This window comes from Pongo pygmaeus, chromosome 19 (genome assembly GCF_028885625.2).
Source record: "Pongo pygmaeus isolate AG05252 chromosome 19, NHGRI_mPonPyg2-v2.0_pri, whole genome shotgun sequence".
Lineage (NCBI taxonomy): Eukaryota > Metazoa > Chordata > Mammalia > Primates > Hominidae > Pongo > Pongo pygmaeus.
This window is the reverse complement of record NC_072392.2, coordinates 16,843,396-16,858,464: the sequence shown is the minus strand read 5'-3', so window position 1 is coordinate 16,858,464 and position 15,069 is coordinate 16,843,396. Positions and strand designations below refer to the sequence as shown.

At 43.6% G+C, this 15,069-nt stretch overlaps 1 protein-coding gene across 5 annotated transcripts in view; it reads right to left on the bottom strand.

Annotated features, from left to right (window-relative positions):
- PIGL (phosphatidylinositol glycan anchor biosynthesis class L) overlaps nucleotides 1–15,069 on the bottom strand; it is a 134,591-nt gene that overhangs the window by 100,524 nt on the left and 18,998 nt on the right. The window lies entirely within an intron of this gene.

Here is a 15,069-nt window from a genome sequence, read left to right as displayed (position 1 = left end):
GTGCAGTTAGTCTAAGAATTAAATGAGATTGCCTTTGTGAAAGCATGTGTCAGGCATGGAGTAGGTGGAAAATACAGTGGTTGAAGCATATACCCTACACCCAGATTGCATCAGCTCAAATGCCAGCTCTACCAGTTATCAGCTGGATGACCTTGAGCAAATTACTCAACCTCTCATTGTGTCTCTGTAAGATGGGAAAAATAATTAGACTATTTTGAAGATTAAGTAAGATCATATATTTATTCATTTTTTTGGCACTGAAGTAGTAGTTTTATATTTACTGTTATTGTTACGAGTACAGGTCCTCTATAAAACTTCCCTTTCTCTTATTCCCCTTCATTCTTCTCTTTGACTTATCTAAGTAATCTAAAGTAAGATTCCAAAGCTCTGCTTTTTCTGGGTTAGGAGATGAGAGGCTGAAAGACTGACTGTTGCGTGTTGCTATGGATTAAACTGTGATCTCTCCAAATTCATGTTAGGTTGAAGCCCTAAACCCAAAATGTGACTGTATTTGGAGGCAGGTTTTTAGGAGGTACAGCACCCTCCCTTTACCTGTGGATGATATGTTCCAAGATCCCCAGTGGATACCTGAAATAGCAGATGGTACTGAACCCTATATATACTATGTTTTTTCCTATACACACGTAATTATGATGAAGTTTAATTTATAACTTAGACACAGTAAGTGTGTTGGTTAATTTTAAGTATCGGCCAGGCATGGTGGCTCATGCCTGTAATCCCAGCACTTTGGGAGACAAAAGAGGTGGGCGGATCACCTGAGGTCAGGAGTTCGAGACCAGCCTGACCAACACGGGGAAACCCAGACTCTACTAAAAATACAAATATTAGCCAGACATGGTGGCATATGTCGGTAATCCCTGCTACTTGGGAGGCTGAGGCAGGAGAATCATTTGAACCCAAGAGGTGGAGGTTGCAGTGAGCCAAAATCATGCCACTGCACTCCAGCCTGGGCAACAAGAGTGAAACTCTGTCACACACACAAAAATAATAATAATTTAGGTATCAACTTGACTGGATTAAGGATTACCTAGAGAACTGCTAAAGGATTATTTCTGGGCATTTTTATGAGGGGGTTTCCAGAGGATACTGGCCTGTGATTCAGGCAACTGAGAGGGGAAGACATGCCATCAATGTAGGTAGGCAGAATCCAATCAGTGGGGGACCCACATGGAGCAAAAAGGTGATTTCTTCTCTCCTGAAGCTGGGATACATTCTTCTTCTCCTGTCCTTGAACATCAGAACTCCAGACTCTTTGGCTTTTAGATTCTAGGGCTTATACCAGTGGCCTGCTTGTTTCTCAGGCCCTTGGCCTTGGACTGAGCCATACTTCCAGCATCCAGCTTGCAGATGGCCTGTTGTGGGACTTCTCAGCCTCCATAATCACGAGACAACTCCCCTAATAAATCCCCTCTCATATATCTATAATCCTATTTTTTTTGTTTTGTTTTGTTTTTGTTCTTGTCTTTGTCTTGCTCTGTTGCCCAGGCTGGAGTGTAATGGCATGATCTTGGCTCACTGCAACTTGTTGCCTTCCAGGATCAAGTGATTCTCGTGTCTCAGCCTCCCAAGTAGCTGGGACTACAGGTGTGCACCAGCACACCCAGCTAATTTTTGTATTTTTAGTAGAGACAGGGTTTCATCATGTTGACCAGGCTGGTCTTGAACTCCTGACCTCAGGTGATCCACCTGCCTTGGCCTCTCAAATTGCTGGGATTACTGTGCCCAGCCAGAATGGTGTACATTTTAAATGTATAAATTGTTTATTTCTGGAATTTCCATTTAATATTTTCAGACTACAGTTGACTGCAGGTAACCGAAACCACAGAAAGCGAAACTGCGGATAAGGGAGGACTACTGCAATTAAGGTTATATAAGCCCATAAATGTGGGGCCCTAATCTGATAGAACTGGTGGTGCTATAAGAAAAGGAGGAGATCTGTCTCCCTCTGTCCCTCCACCACATGAGGCACAGTGAGAAGGCAGCCATGTGCAAGTCAGGATGAGGGCCCTTACCAGAAACCAACCCTGCCGGACCTTGATCTGGGACTTCTAGCCTGCAGGACTGTGAGAAAATAAATTTGTGTTGTTTAAGCCACCCAGTCTACGGTATTTTGTTTTGGCAGCCCAAGCTGACTAAGACAGATTTTAGTACTGTGAAGTAATAGATACATAAAAATGTGCAAGTGGCTTTGGAACTAGATAATGGGTAGAGGTTGGAGGAGTTTTGAGGTGAATGCTAGAAAAATCCTAGACTGCCAGAAAGGAATGGCTGGTAGAAATATGGACATTAAAGGTGATTCTGGTGAGGACTCAGGAAGGGAAAAGGAGAGCTGGAGAGAAAACCTCCATCTTCTCAGAGAATACATAAACAATCATGAACAGAATGTCAGTAGAAATAGGGTCTTTAAGGCCATTCTGATGGGGTCTCAGAGAAAAATGAGGTAAGATATTGGAAAATGGAGAAAAGGTGATCACTATTATAAAGAAGCAAAGAACCTGCCTGTATTGTGTTCTAGTGTTTTGTGGAAGATGGAACTTGTGAAGGATGAAATTAGATATTTAGCTGAGGCGAATTCTAAGTAAAATTCTGAAGGTGTGGCCTGGGTCCTCTTGACTGTTTATACTAAAATGTAAGAGTTGAGAGATAAAGAAGGAATTGCTATGTTTAAAAGGAACCAGAACGTAAAGGTTTTGGCAAATTTTCAGCCTGTCCATATTGTAAAAAAATGAGAAAGCTTGAGGCTGGGCGCGGTGGCTCAAGCCTGTAATCTCAGCACTTTGGGAGGCCAAGGCCAGTGGATCATGAGGTCAGGAGTTCAGGACCAGCCTGACCAACATGCTGAAACCCCGTCTCTACTAAAAACACAAAAATTAGCCGGGTGTGGTGTTGCGTGCCTGTAATCCCAGCTACTTGGGAGGCTGAGGCCGGAGAATCGCTTGAACCCGGGAGGCAGAGTTTGCAGTGAGCCAAGATCGTGCCACTGCACTCCAGCCTGGGCGACAAAGTGAGACTCCATCTCAAAAAGAAAAAAAAAAAGAGAGAAAGCTTGTTCTGAAGAGAGCACTCTGGTGTGACTGAACAACCATTTGATGAGGAGATTAGCATGGGTGTGAACCACACATGTAATCAACCACCTCAGCAACAGCCAGGAGAAAGAAAAAATCGGGCAGGACAAAAGAAGGCTGCTGGACTTAGAGTCTACAGGATCAGACAACAGAGCTATCTGGCTGCAAACATGCATCGTCCTTCAAGAAAAGGGAAGAATGACCTCAAAAATTTTCCAGAGATCAGAAGGACTACCTTTCCCACCACAGGCTCCAGAGGGCTTGGAGGGCCGAATATCGACCCAAAGAGGATTATTCTCAAACCTCAAGATCTAATGGAGTTTATCTTCCTAGGTTTTGGCCTTGCCTGGGGCCTGTCACCCATTTCTCCCTTTTGGAATGAAAATATCTATCCTATGCCTCTCCATTCCTTGTATTTTGTAAATATATAACTTGTCTGTTTTCACAGGTTCACAGCTGGTGAGGCTATTTAGATGAGACTTTGGACTTTCGAGTTAATGCTGGAATGAGTTAAGACTTTGGAGGCTGTTAGGATGGGATGAATGTATTTTGCATGAAATAAGGATGTGAATTTGGGAGTCTGGGATGGAATGCTATGAACCGAATAGTGTCCTCAACAAATTCATGTGCTGAAGCCCTAACCACTAATTGTAACTATTTTGAGATAGGGTTTTAGGAGGTAACTAAGATTACATGAGGTCATACGAGTGGGGCTTTAATCCAATAAAACTTGTAGCCTTTTAAGAAGAGGGAGGGAAGAAGGAGAGAGTGAGAGAATCTCTTTCCAGCATGTGAGAACATAGCGAGAAGGTCATCTGCAAGCCAGGAAGACAGTCCTCATCAGAAGGTGACCCTGCAAGACCTTGATCTGGACTTCTAGCCTGCAGAAATGTGGGAAAATAAATTTCCATTGTTTAAGTCACACTGTCTATGGTATTTTGTTACGGGAGCCCAAGCAGACTAAGATGCATTTTTCTTGAATCTTCAAACTGGCTTCTTGAAGTATTTACTTTTTTTTTTTTTGAGACGGAGTCTCACTCTGTTGCCAGGCTGGAGTGCAGTGGCGCAATCTCAGCTCACTGCAACCTCCACTTCCCGGGTTCAAGCGGCCCATATATATATATGGGCCAGGCATAGTGGCTCACACCTGTAATCCCAGCACTTTGGAGGGCTGAAGCGGGCAGATCATGAAGTCAAGAGATCGAGACCATCCTGGCCAACATGGTGAAACCCCGTCTCTACTAAAAATACAAAAAATTAGCCACTGCACTCCAGCCTGGCGACAGAGCAAGACTCCATCTCAAATATATATATATATACTCCCTGGCTTACAATCTGGCTATGTCCCAAGAAACCCATCCTAAATTGAAAATATCATAAGTAAAAAACACACTCTAGGCCGGGTGTAGTGGCTCATGCTTGTAATCCCAGCACTTTGGAAGGCCGAGGCAGGTGGATCATCTGAGGTCAGGAGTTTGAGACCAGCCTGGCCAATATGGCAAAACCCCGTCTGTACTACAAATACAAAAATTTAGCTGGGCGTAGTGGCAGGCACCTGTAATCCCAGCTTCTTGGGAGACTGAGGCGGGCGGATCACGAGGTCAAGAGATTGAGACCATCCTGGCCAACATGGTGAAACCTCGTCTCTACTAAAAATACAAAAATTAGCTGGGCATGGTGGTGGGCGCCTGTAATCCCAGCTTCTTGAGAGGCTGAGGCAGGAAAATTGCTTGAACCCAGGAGGTGGAGTTTGCAGTGAGCCGAGATTGCACCATTGCACTCCAGCCTGGGCAACAAGAGCGAAACTCCGTCTCAAAAAAACAATAAGAACAACAAAAAACACACTCTAGTCTGGGTGTGATGGCTCACGCCTGTAATCCCAGCAATTTGGAAGGCTGAGGTGGGTGGGTTGCTTGAGCTCAGCAGCTCAAAACCAGCCTGTGCAACGTGGCAAAACCCTGTCTCTAAAATAATTACCAAAAAAATCAGCTGGATGTGGTGATGTCTGCCTGTAGCCCCAGCTACTTGGGAGACTGAGGCAGGAGGGTCACTTGAGCCCGGGAGGTGAAAGCTGCAGTAAGCCATGATCCTGCCACTGCACTCTAACCTGGGTGACAGAGTGAGACCCTGTCTCAAAAGCAAAAAACAAAAACCAAAAACTCCCCAATCTATACCTTCAACTTAGGAGGTGTTTATCCAAATGTAACCCCATCCCAAGTTGAGGAGTATACTGAATGCACATTGCTTTCTATCAGAGTAAAGATCTTAATAACCAAGATCTCCAAAACAGATTTGGCCCTGAAAAAATCTGCATTACTGGGCTAAAGCAGACACTGCACAGGCAGGACATTGTGCAAATGGAGTGCCTGAGAAAAAACACATGATTATTAATATTGAAATTGCCTTTGCAAAATTATGACTGAGACAGTGAAAGAGATCTAACTTAACCGACTCCATCTTGCTTCTAACCTCCAAGCTGTCCTTGTTCATTCCTGGGCATAGGATGAACTAACTTTGGGAGAAACTTAGTTTATAGATCATAGTTTAAACAAAGACGGTAACAGCCCTTTCCCAAAGCAGACCTCCTTGCCTGGGGACTAGATTGCCTTTGTAGGACTAACGAGTTAGGTCCAAGATTATAAATTATGGTTTAGGAGTCATGCAGCTGGAGGATACAAGATTCTGACCCTCTCTAAACTGCTAAGATCAGTGCTTGAGATATTTTGCAGACCCTGCACTTGATGGATCACCCAGATCAATAAACTGGCTCATCTGATCTTGTGGTCCCCCACCCAGGAACTGACTCAGCCCAAGAAGACAGCTTCGACTCCCCATGATTTCGTCTCTGACCAATCAGCTCACTGGCTTCGCCCCACCCACCACGTTATCCTTAAAAACTCTGCTGCCTGAATGCTCAGGGAGACAGATTTGAGTAACAGTAAAACTCTGGTCTCCCGCAGCTCTGCGTGAATTACTCTTTCACCATTGCAGCTCCCCATCTGGATAAATTGGCTCTGTCTAGGCAGTGGGCAAGGTGAACCCCTTGGGCGGTTACAATATTAATGTGAAAAAACAAATCACAACACTCACAGAGTAAGAGGGTGGGATATCATCTTTGAAAACAAAGGAACCCATGATTCCTTTCACAAATTAACTCAAAACCATGCATCTTTCGAGGTTTACGGAGGAAGAAATTTAGGAACAGAATTCAGTAACTTGACTAGGTTATGCAATTAAAAACTTTAAAGTTGGGTTTCAGTCTGGGCAGTCTGGCTCTATAAATCCACTGGCATAAACAGAAGAAATTCTCCCGTGGTGACTCCAGTAGTTTACCCTGAAGCAAGTAAGATCAAGAATAAATCTAAACTTTTTCCTTCATCTCTTTGTAGCATACTGAAATGAATGGGATCCCCTCCCCAAATCAAATACAGTGAACATCAATTCCCACCAATGCCTAATATTATAAAGAATAACCAGCAGGCCGGGCACAGTGGCTCACGCCTGTAATCCCAACACTTTGGGAGGCCGAGGCAGGTGGATCTCCTGAGGTCAGCAGTTCGAGACCAGCCTGGCCAACATGGTGAAACCCTATCTCTACTAAAAATATAAAAATTAGTTGGGTGTGGTGGCACACGCCTGTGATCCTAGCTACTTGGGAGGCTGAGGCAGGAGAATCGCTTGAACCCGAGAGGTGGAGGTTGCTGTGAGCCAAGATTGCACCACTGCATTCCAGCCTGGGTAACAGAGCAAGACTCTGTCTCATAAAAAACAAACAAACAAACAAACAAACACACACCAGTAACATCACAGTTAATGGTTAAACACTGGATATGTTGCCAATCAAATCATAAATACAGATAAAGTTGCCTGCTTTCCCTTTTTTGTTTAACATAGATTAAGGAAATCCACTCAAAGAAATAAGAAATGGATCAGGGCTGAGCGCAGTGGCTCATGCCTGTAATCCCAGCACTTTGGGAGGTGGATCATTTGTGGTCAGGAGTTCAAGACCAGCCTGACCAACACGGTGAAACCCCATCTTTACTAAAAAAACAAAAAATTAGCTGGGCATGGTGGTGTATGCCTGTAATCTCAACTACTCAGGAGGCTGAGAGAGAAGAATCACTTGAACCAGGAGGCAGAGGTTGTGTTACAGAGCGAGACTCTGTCTCAAAAAAAAGGATCAGAAATAAGAGGCATATGTTGAAAACATGAAAGATTGTATTAGCATTATTTGCAGATGATTTACCTACAAAACTTTAGGGAATAAAGTTAAAACTGGTAGGCTTTTTACAGAAGTTTCAAAGTGATGAATATAAAATAAATACATTAAAAATTCAATAAAGCTACATACTAGCAGTAAATTCTTAACCAAAAAATCTTATTCACAGCAATAATAATAAAAAAAGAATCAAAATAACTTTAGCAAGAATTGTTTAGTGCCTAGATGAAGAAAACTATAAAAAGTCCTGTACAGACTGGGAATGGTGGCTCATGCTGTAATGTCAGCACTTTGGGAAGCTGAGGCAGATCACTTGAGCCCAAGGGTTGGAGACCAGCCTGGGTGACGTGGCAAGACTCTGTCTCTAAAATAATTTTTAAAATTAGCTGGGCATGGTGGTGCACACCTGTAGTCCTAGCTACTTAGGAGGCTGAGTTGGGAGGATTGCTTGAGCCCAGAAGTTAGAGTTTGCAGTGAGACACGATCATGTCATTGCACTTTAGCCTGATGGCAGAGACCTTGTCTCCAAAAACAAACAAAAAAACCCCCAAAGAAAAAGTCCTATACTCTGACCCAGTAATTAAATATCTAGAAATTCATTTATGGAAAGAGTCAGAACTTCAAAGATTTGCTAAAAAAATTATAAGTGCTTAAATATTAGAAAGATTTAAATATTCAATAGAAGGAGAATGTTAAATGTTATGGTACATCTTCACGATTAAATCTTTACAATCATTAAAGACTTTTAATGATTATTTAATGACATAGAAAAATGCTAAAAATACTCTCTAGTGAAAAAAAGCAGGGTACCAAATTTCTTATACCATTTGATGCTAATTTTGTTTAATACTGGGCAGATAATTCTCATTTTCCTTGTAATTTTCTCGAGTATTCCCACCTTACATCTCAATGCTTCCAATTCTCCTCATTATAGTTTGTGGTTTTATTTTCCTCTGACTGATCCCCAATTCTTATCACTCCAGTTAATCCATGGGCAATTTCATTCACCCCAGAGACTTTCTTTCTTTTTTTTTTTGGAGACGGAGTTTCACTCTTGTTGCCCAATGTAGCGCAATGGTGCGATCTCGGCTGACTGCAACCTCCTCCTCCCAGGTTCAAGTGATTCTCCTGCCTCAGCCTCCCAAGTAGCTGGGATTAAAAGCATGCACCACCACACATGGCTAATTTTGTATTTTTAGTAGAGACGGGGTTTCTCCATATTGGTCAGGCTGGTCTCAAACTCCCGATCTCAGGTGATCTGCCTGCCTCAGCCTCCCAGAAGTGCTGGGATTACAGGCCTGAGCCACTGCACCCAGCCCACCCCAAAGACTTTCATCTTCCCATATGCTAAAGATGCCTAATTTATTATCTCTTCATACCCAATTCTCCTCCTTTGCAAACTACCCTCACTAATTTTTATCCACCTAGATATCTAGGTGGGTTTCCATTATCCCAAATTTCTTTTGTTCCTTGAATTCCTGCCATTTCTTTCTTTTTTTTTGAGAGGGAGTTTCGTTCTTGTTGCCCAGGCTGAAGTGCAATTTCGTGATTTTGGCTCACTGCAACCTCTGCCTCCTGGGTTCAAGCCATTCTCCTGCCTCAGCCTCCCAAGTAGCTGGGATTACAGGGATGCACCACCACACCCGGCTAATTTTGTATTTTTAGTAGAAACCGGGTTTCTCCATGTTGGTCAGGCTGGTCTCGAACTCCTGACCTCAGGTGATCTGCCCCCACCCCCTCAGTCTCCCAAAGTGCTGGGATTAGAGGCGTAAGCCACCGCGCCCGGCCTATTTCTACCTCTTAAATAAGACTGGAGGCCAGGTGCACTGGCTCATGCCTCTAATCCCAGCCTTTTGGGAGGCCAAAGTGGGAGACTGCTTGAGTCCAGGAGTTCAAGACCTGCTTGGGCAAGCTAGCAAGACTCCAGCTCTACCGAAAAAAAAAAAAAAAGGTAGCTGGCAAGGTAGTGCATGCCTGTGGTCCTAGTTACTCGGGAGGCTGAGGTGGAACGATCCCTTGCACCCGGGAGTTAGGCTTCAGTGAGCCGTGATTGTGCCACTGCATTTATCCTGGGTGACAGAGCAAAACTCTGTCTCAAATAAAACGAAAAAAACAAAACAAAACAAAACCTTGGGGCTGGGGCTGGGCATGGTGGCTCACATCCATAATCTCAGCACTTTGAGGGGCTGAGGTGGGAGGATTGCTTGAGCCTAGGAGTTCCATACCAGCCTGGGTTCATTAGTTCATTCTCACATTGCTATAAAGAAATACCTGAGACTGGGTAATTTATAAGGAAAAGAGGTTTAATTGGCTCATGGTTCTGTAGGCTATAAAGGAAGCATAGCGGTTTCCCCTTTTGAGGAGGCCTCAGGAAGCTTCCAATCATGGCAGAAGGCAAAGGGGGAGCAAGCATCCTACATGGCAGAGGCAGGAGCAAGAGAGAGAGGGAGGAAGTACTACACACTTTTAAACAAGCAGATCTTGCCAGAACTCACTGACAAGGACAGTACCAAGGAGGATAGTGCTAAACTATTCATGAGAAATCTGCCTCCATGATCCAATTACCTCCTACTGATCCAAGGCCCCACCTCCAATGTTAGGATTACAATTCCATATGAGATTTGGTGGGGACACAGATCGAAATCATACCACTGCGTAACTCAGGGAGAACCCATCTCTACGAAAAGTTAAAAAATAAGCCAGGCATGGTGGCCCACACCTGTAGTCCCAGCTACTCAGGAGTTCAAGGCTGCAGTGAGCTAAGATTTCACCACTGCCTAACAGCCTGGGTGTCAGCATGACACCTTGTCTCTAATAAAAAAAGAGTTGAATTCATCCCATCATCTCCATCTCAGTTGCTGCTACCCTAATTTGAGATATCCTCCCTCCACTGGGACAAAGACAATAGACTCATCTACAATCTTGATCTCTTCAATCCATACTTTCATTAGAGTAATCATTCTGAAGCACAAAACTCATCATCTCTCTCCACTATTCACGGTTTACATTTCTGTATGATATCATGAAGGTTCAATAGAAAGAGATATATGTTCTGCCAAAGCTAATTTGTTCACAGCTCACCTAAACTTTACTGCCTTTTCTTTTTTTTTTTTTTTGAGACAGAGTCTCACTCTGTCACCCAGGCTGGAGTGCACTGGTGTGATCTCAGCTCACTGCAACCTCCACCTCCTGGGTTCAAGCAATTCTCCTGCCTTAGCTTCCTGCGTAGCTGGGATTACAGGCGTATGCCACCATGCCTGGCTAATTTTTTGTATCTTTAGTAGAGATGGGGTTTCACCATGTTGGCCAGGCTGGTCTTGAACTCTTGACCTCCTGATCCGCCTGCCTCGGCCTCCCAAAGTACTGGGATTACAGGCATGAGCCACCCCACCTGGCCCAAAATTCATTTTTATTTTTCATTTTAATTTTTAGACACAGTGTTTTGCCATGTTGCCTAGGCTGGCTTTGAACTTCTGGCCTCAAGCAATCCTCCTACCTCAGCCTCCTGAGTATCCAGGACTACAGGGTGAGTGCCACCACACCTAGCTAAATTTTCAGGTTGGGCAAGGTGGCTCAGGCCTGTAATCCCAGCACTTTGGGAGGCCAAGGCGGATGGATCATCTGAGGTCAGGAGTTCAAGACCAACCTGGCCAACATGGTGAGACCCCGTCTTTTTTTTGTTTTTTTTTGAGATGAAGTCTCACTCTGTCGCACCAGGCTGGAGTGCAGTGGCGTGATCTCGGCTCACTGCAACCTCCACCTCCTGTGTTCAAGCAGTTCTCCTGCCTCAGCCTCGTGAGTAGCTGGGATTACAGGCACGTACCACCACACCCGGCTAATTTTTTTATTTTTAGTAGAGACGGGGTTTCACCATTTTGGTCAGGATGATCTCGAACTCCTGACCTCGTGATCCTCCCGCTTTGGCCTCCCAAAGTGCTGGGATTACAGGTGTGAGCCACGGCGCCTGGCAACCCTGTCTTACTAAAAATACAAAAATTAGCTGGGCATGGTGGTGGGCGCCTGTAATCCCAGCTACTTGGGAGGCTGAGGCAGGAGAATGGCTTGAACACAGGAGGCGGAGGTTGCAGTGAGCTGAGATCACGCCACTGCACTGCAGCCTGGGTGACAGAGCAAGACCCCGTCTCAAAAAAAACAACAACAACAACAACAAAAAAAAGAAACACTCTAGTACATTCCACTAAAGTTTAAATTGTTAATATTTTGTCATTTGGGGTTAATCTATATAGGTATTTATTTTTTTCTGAATTATCTTAAAGTAAATTGCAGGCATCATAATCAGTTGTATTGTATTTAGTATTAGTTTTGAGTATTTACTGTTTTGAGTATACATAATACCATAATACCAGCCACTTCTTTCATGTTTTATTCAATTCTTTTTTTTTTTTTTTTTTTTTTGAGACAGAGTCTCATCCTGTCACCCAGGCTGGAGTGCAATGGCACGATCTCGGCTCACTGCAACCTCCGTCTCCTGGGTTCAAGCAATTCTCCTGCCTCAGCCTCCCGAGTATCTGGGATTACAGGTGCGTGCCTCCACACCCAGCTAATTTTTGTATTTTTAGTAGAGACAGAGTTTCACCATGTTGGCCAGGCTGGTCTCGAACTCCTGACCTTGTGATCCACCCGCCTTGGCCTCCCCAAGTGCTGGGATTACAGGCGTGAGCCAATGCGCCCGGCCCTGAAATTCTTGAAAAGATTAAAGAAGAAAATAAGTAATTATGTTCATGTTCTTGGAAAGGACTTTCAGTGTGACAGAAAAGAGATTCAATTTTTTTTTTTTTTTGCTTTTGAGACAGGATCTCACTCTGTTATCTGGGCTGGAGTTCAGTGGGCATGATCTTGGCTCACTGTAGCGTCCACCTTCTGGGTTCGGGTGATCCTCTCACCTCAGTCACCCAAGTAGCTGGGATTTCGGGCATGCCACCATGCCCAGCTAATTTTTGTATTTTTAGTAGAGACGGGGTTTCACCACGTTGCCCGGGCTGGTCTCAAACTCCTAGGCTCAAGCGATCTGTCCACCTCGGCCTCCCAAAGTGCTTGGATTACAGGTAGGAGCCACCACACCTAACCAGAGATTCCATTGTAAATATCAATGATGGTAAACAAAACCCCTGAAATATTAACTTTGAATTGTAATCATCTGTATATATTTCTGATTTTTTTCCTTTAAAAAAAAAATAGGCCAGGCATGGTGGCTCACGCCTGTAACCCCAGCACTTTGGGAGGCCGAGGAGGGCGGATCACTTGAGGTCAAAAGTTCAAGACCAGCCTGGCCAACATGGCGAAACCTCTTCTCTACTAAAGATACAAAAATTAGCCAGGTGTAGTGGTGTGTGCCTGTAATCCCAGCTACTCAGGAGGCTGAGGCAAGAGAATCACTTTAGCTCAGGTGGCGGAGGTTGCAGTGAGCTGAGATGGCACCACTGCACTCCAGCCTGGGCGATACAGCAAGACTCCATCTCAAAAAACAAAACAAAACAAAAAACCAGGTGTGGTGGTGAGTGCCTGTAGTCCCAGTTACTCGGGAGGCTGACACAGGAGGACTGCCTGAACCCAGGAGTTTAAGGCTACAGTGAAGTGTGATCACGCCAGTTCACTCCACCCTGGGTAATAGTGAGATCCTGTCTCTAAAAAATCCAAAAGCACACAAAAAACATACATCCTAGCTCTGTCCACTATAAAGGTCAAGTAGCAATGAGAAATAATAACACTATAGCGGCCAGGCATGGTGGCTCATGCCTGTAATCCCAACACTTTGGGAGGCTGAGGCAGGTGGGTCACCTGAGGTCAGGAGTTCAAGACCAGCCTGACCAATGTGGTGAAACCCCGTCTCTACTAAAAATACAAAAAATTAGCTGGGCATGGTTGCATGCACCTGTAATCCCAGCTACCCAGGAGGCTGAGGCAGGAGACTCGCTGGAACCAGGGAGGCAGAGGCTACAGCGAGCCAAGATCGCACCACTGCACTCCAGCCTGGGCAACAGAGCAAGACTCTGTCTAAAAAAATAAATAAATAACACTATAGCAATGAACACTCCTACTATGCTGGTTATGGACTCTAAATACCATTCCCTACTAAGACAAACAAAGGCTCTTTGGAGAAATGGCTGATTTCAGAATTGGAGCAGGAAAGTATACAAGATAGTACTGGAAAGTCTCATTGTACTTGAAAGAAAGGAAGGAAATCATAAAAGACAAAGAGGTCATATGAAAAGGACATATAAGCCAACATGAAGAGACTCTCTGGCCAAACATAAGACAATTTAGTATTAAAGAACATATGACTGAACCTGAAACACCGAATACATAAAAACGCGTAATTTCCTAATGAAAGTTAGGTGTCCTCCCATTCAAGAAACAAACAATAGATCACGACTGTAGGTGTACAGTGTATCAACTCTTTATTCTGAAAAATGTCAATTAAAGGGAAAAAATTAAGCACCTATCCTGTTTTTTTGTTTCAAATTATTATACATAGCAGGGTAAATAAGTAGCCTTAATTAATAGTGAAGATTCTGTTTTACAAAAGAATTATAGCTAGTACACATAGAATATGTGAGACTATTGGAAACTAAGCATTTTGCAACTTCTAGGTAATTAATGATTCAGGCAATAGGCATGAGAACATATGAAAGGTTGATGGGGGTCTTTAAAATAAAGGGAGTCATTGCCATCTGAACTCGCTGATCAACTGTAGATTCACTATAGGTCTATCAGATAGTACGTGTTTCCTGATATGATGCAAAGTACGTAGTACAGCCTATGAAATATTCTTGCCCCTCAAAAAGTTAGACCCAAATCTGATTTGCCGTGTGCAAAAAAAAAAAAAAAGACTGGACATGGTGGTTCATGGCTATAATCACAGCACTTTGGGAGGCCGAGGCAGGTGGATCGCCTGAGGTCGGGTCACCTGAAGTCAAGACCAGCCTGGCCAATATGGTGAAACCCCATCTCTACTAAAAATACAAAAAATTAGCCAGCTGTGGTGGTGGATGCCTATAATCTCAACTACTTGGGAGACTGAGGCGGGAGAATCACTTGAATCCAGGAGGCGGAGGTTGCAGTGAGCCGAGATGGCACCACTGCACTCCAGCCTGGGCGGGGACAGAGTGAGACTCCATCTCAAAAAAAAAAAAAAAAAAAAAAAAAAAAAGAACGTAGACATACAGGAAACAAACAGATAAATCCAGAATGTAGGACATTCTGTATGACAACATAATTCAGTTTCTTCAACAAATCCACTGATTTGGAGAAAAGGGTAATTAAATGCAGAATATCAACCAACTATAATGTGTGGTACTTGTCGAGATCCTGATTTGAGTAAACCAATTGTAAAAGGAAATTTTTGAGCTACCTGAAGAAATTCTGATATGGACTGGGTGTTGGTGGACACCAAAGGATTACTGTTATTGTTAATATTGTTAGATGTAATGATAATGGCTGTCTGTAGCTAGATGAAAAGTGTCCCATCTTCTTAAGAGATGCAGACCTAAGTACCTAGGGGTAAAAAACCTGATGGCTGGAGTTTTCTTTAAAATGTTTCGTATACACAAAAGATGTTAAGTTAGGGATAGGTGAAGAAACAAGCACTGTATAGTAAAGTCTCGATAATCAGTGGGTTTAGGTAATAGGCAAATGGGGGTTTATGATACTGTTCTTTATACTTTTGTATGTTTTTGAAATTTATAATAAAACTTTTTAAAGCTATAGATGTAAAGAGAAGTAGCCATGTCAGGAAAAAAAATC